Source organism: Oryctolagus cuniculus, chromosome X (genome assembly GCF_964237555.1).
Source record: "Oryctolagus cuniculus chromosome X, mOryCun1.1, whole genome shotgun sequence".
Lineage (NCBI taxonomy): Eukaryota > Metazoa > Chordata > Mammalia > Lagomorpha > Leporidae > Oryctolagus > Oryctolagus cuniculus.
Window position 1 is genome coordinate 85,615,221 of NC_091453.1, and position 3,870 is coordinate 85,619,090.

The 3,870-nt window shown below is 47.1% G+C and overlaps 1 long non-coding RNA gene across 1 annotated transcript; it reads right to left on the reverse strand.

Annotated features, from left to right (window-relative positions):
• Positions 1-1,795: 1,795 nt before the first annotated feature.
• LOC138847742 (uncharacterized) lies at positions 1,796-3,447 on the reverse strand. The gene is made up of 2 exons (XR_011385695.1): positions 3,311-3,447; positions 1,796-2,535 (listed from the first exon to the last, which is right to left on the reverse strand). It is a non-coding gene; the product is annotated as an uncharacterized lncRNA (long non-coding RNA).
• Between the last annotated feature and the right edge of the window lie 423 nt (positions 3,448-3,870).

Sequence of the window (3,870 nt, forward strand, 5' to 3'; positions counted from 1 at the left end):
ACATCCAATCCATTAGTTTGTTCTGCTGGTTCTTCCTTCAGAATACATCCAGAACATGGTTGCTTTTTAAAAATATGTTTTAGGGGCCAGTGTTGTGGCAGAGTGGTTTAAACCACAGCCTGCAGTGCTGACATCCCATATGGGCACCAGTGCCTGTCCTGGTTGCTCCTCTTCTAATCCAGCTCTCTGCTAATGGCCTGGGAAAGCAGGGGGAAGATGGCCCAAGTGCTTGAGCCCCTGCACTCACTTGGGAGATCCGGAAGAAGCTCCTGGCTCCTAGCTTTGGCCTGGCCCAGCCCTTGCCATTGTGGCTGTTTGGGGAGTAAAGTAGTGGATGGAAGACTTCTCTCTGTCTCTCCCTCCCTCTCTCTCTGTCTGTAACTCTGCCTTTCAAATCAATCAATCAATCAATAAATAAATCTTAAAGAAAAAGACAGCACTGGAAATCTTTCATTATATTCCTAGGTTGAATCAACCATTCTCTCCACTGTGTCCTGTAATTAATCATGAAGAAAGGCCGATTGAGCACCTATTATGTGCTATCCTCCACATCCTGGTTCTATCAGCTTCTTTTTTAAAAAGATTTATTCATTTATTTGAAAGTCAGAGTTACAGAGAGGGAGAGGGAGAGGCAGAGAGAGAGAGAGAGAGAAAAGAGAGGGAGGGAGGTCTTCCATCTGCTGGTTCACTCCCCAGTTGGCCATAACTGCTAGAACTGTGCTGATCCAAAGCCAGGAGCCAGGAGCTTCTTCTGAGTCTCCCACATGGGCACAGAGGCCCAAGCACTTAGACCATCTTTTACTACTTTCCCAGGCCATAGCAGAGAGCTGGATCAGAAGTGGAGCAGCCAGGACTCGAACCAGCACCCATGCCGGCACTACAGGTGGTGACCCAACCTGTTACACCACAGCACGGGCCCCTATTACCTTCTGATTTATGCTTCTTGTGTTTCTTTTTGTACAAGGGAGCAGAGTAATCTTTAATTACTCCTTCTTTCTTTTTTTTGTTTTTTTTTTGTTTTGTTTTGTTTTGTTTTGTTTTGTTTTTGACAGGTAGAGATAGATAGTGAGAGAGAGAGACAGAGAAAAAGGTCTTCCTTCCATTGGTTCACCCCCCAAATGGCTGCTATGGCTGGAGCTATGCCAATCCAAAGCCAGGAGCCAGGTGCTTCTTCCTGGTCTCCCATGCGGGTGCAGGGCCCAAGCACTTGGGCCATCCTCCACTGCACTCCCAGGCCACAGCAGAGAGCTGGCCTGGAAGAGGAACAACTGGGACTAGAACCCTGCACCCATATGGGATGCCAGAGCGGCAGGCAGAGGATTAACCAAGTGAGCCACAGCGCCGGCCCTACTCCTTCTTTCTTAACACGAAATGACTCATATTTTTTGCACCTGGATTTTGTTGTAATTATTAATATATCCCAGAAATCATTCTATATTGTTTCGTAGAGGATATCCTCATTTTTCTTTTACAGCTGCATAACACTCCACTCTGTGGCTCTGCTTCAGTCTAGTCAGCTACTCTTTGATGTATGGACATTTAAGTAGTTTCTAGTATTTTACAATCATAGCACTGCATTGAGCAATCTTGTGCATTTCCATATTTGGAAACTTCCAGACAGGTAAATTCCTAGAAATGATATTGCTAAGTCAAAGATAAACGCATACCTAGTTTTGGGTGATATTATCGCATTCCCCTGTAAGGGTTGAATTGATTGCCTTTTCCACCAGCATTGTAAGAAAGTCACCTCTGGCATTTTTGGAAGATGTTTATCTCAGCACATTAACAGGGTCCATTTCTTTTTTCTTTTTTTAACTTTCTTTTTAGTTTTTAAAAAGATTTATTTATTTATCTGAAAGGCAGAGTTACAGACAGGCAGAGGTAGAGAGACAGAGAGGTCTTCCATCCACTGGTTTATTCCCCAGATGGCCGCATCGGCTGGAGCTGTGCCGATCCAAAGCCAGGAGCCAGGAGCTTCTTCCAGGTCTCCCATGTGGTTGCAGGGGCCCAAGGACTTGGGCCATCTCCTACAACTTTCCCAGGCCATAGCAGAGAGCTGGATCAGAAGTGGAACAGCCAGGACTCGAACCGGTGCCCATGTGGGATGGCAGCACTGCAGGTGGCAGTTTTACCTGCTTACACCACGGCGCCGGCCCTAACAGGGTCCATGTCTTAGCTGATCCATCCCAGTGCATCTGGAGCGTCTCAGGCATTAGCACACAACCTTGTCTCTTGAGCATTCACATTTCCGGAACAGCAACAGTCAAAACCAGGCCCTACATGACTGGAAACGCTTGTCTGTCTTCCGCCTTACCTGTTCTTTGTTGAGGAAAACAATAAGCACATTAGGCTGGTTCAAATTCACAAGCCTACAGGCCAATCAGAAGGTCCTTGAACAAGTGTCAATTAGCTTGAGGGACACAGGAGGAAGTACAAGGAAAGTTTAACATTTTTCCAGGCCTGACAAGTACCAATTTGGTTTGTTCAAAGGCTCCTAATGAGAACAGGAATCCATCTTGTAAGTCAACAGCCATCCTATTGGGAAAAATAATAATAGAAGTGATTTACTGTGCTCCAAGGATCACACAGTGCCTCACACACATATATTATCTCATTTGAGCCTCACAATAGATGCAGCCACGCTGGGACAATTGCTTCATTGGCCAATCTCTAGTGTGCATTGCCTAGTTCATGGATTTCAGCTGTGATTTATCCACCCAGACTTCAAAGGGTTAAGTAGAGCTGAACTCTAAAGAACCTGAACTTATTAGAGGCACAGGGTTGGAGGAAGCCTGGGACCAGGAAGTGGTCAGGAAGCCCAGTCGGCCCCAGGCTCAAATTTCCCTGACCAAGAGCCTCAGATGAATTATGGTGGAAAACCCCCAACTGAACTGCATCGTCTCCCTTTAATTTAGGCATTTTATAAACAGATTGCATCGTTCTCCAGAAATGAGGAAGGTTAATAATTTCCTTGGAAGGAGAGTTCCAAGCAGCCCTTGCGGCTTTGTGTGGACCTTCAAAAGAACTTCTGCAGACAGAGTCTGTGAAATTTTTTATACTTGCCTATTAAATTTTCACTAGGCTCCCCTGCCCTCATTAATATCATTAGCGTACAGAACTGAGAACCCGCCCGGGATTTGTCAGAGATCCCCGATCCGAAGTGGGGAGCATAGGCGGTCCTTTTGCCAACTTCCCCAGCTGATGGTGCCCTCCTGCTTCTCCCGGGGTGCCCAGGACCTCCCACGTGACAGAAGATCATGGCCAGGAGGTCATGGCAAGTGGCCTTCTCATGACAGTGGAGTTCACAAACCTCCAAGTGTCCGCTTGCTTCTGCGAGCATCTCAGGCCAGCGCTCCAACTGTAAAATGGGACCACGGGATCATCCTCTCTGGTGGGCGGCCCCAGCTTGTCAGGGCTCCTACGGCAATTTGGACAGCACAAAGTCTGTAAAGTCAGCGCGTTAGAAAGCGGTTAGGAGAGGGGCGTGTGCGAGCTGAGAGCTGCGAATGCCGATCCTGTCTCTGCTATGTGCTAATTGCGAGCTCCTGGGAAAGTCTCTGAACTCCTCTGAGCAGTGGTTTCCTCATCTGGAAAATCTATGTTAAGGGAGATGAGTATCAGAGCACCTATTTCCCAGGTGCTATTGTGGGTATTAAGCAAGAGAGGAAGTGCAAAGTGCTTAGCCCGGTATCTGCATAGTATCTACTACACACTCAGCATGTAACAAGTAGCAGTGGTGTGGGGGAGCATTTCTCTGGATCCTCTCACTTCCTTAGATGGGGAATGGACCTGGAGGGGGAATAGCCAACCCATCAACAAAAGAGCCAGGTTTAGAAAAGATTGCTTGGCCCTTTGCAATCCACCACAGTA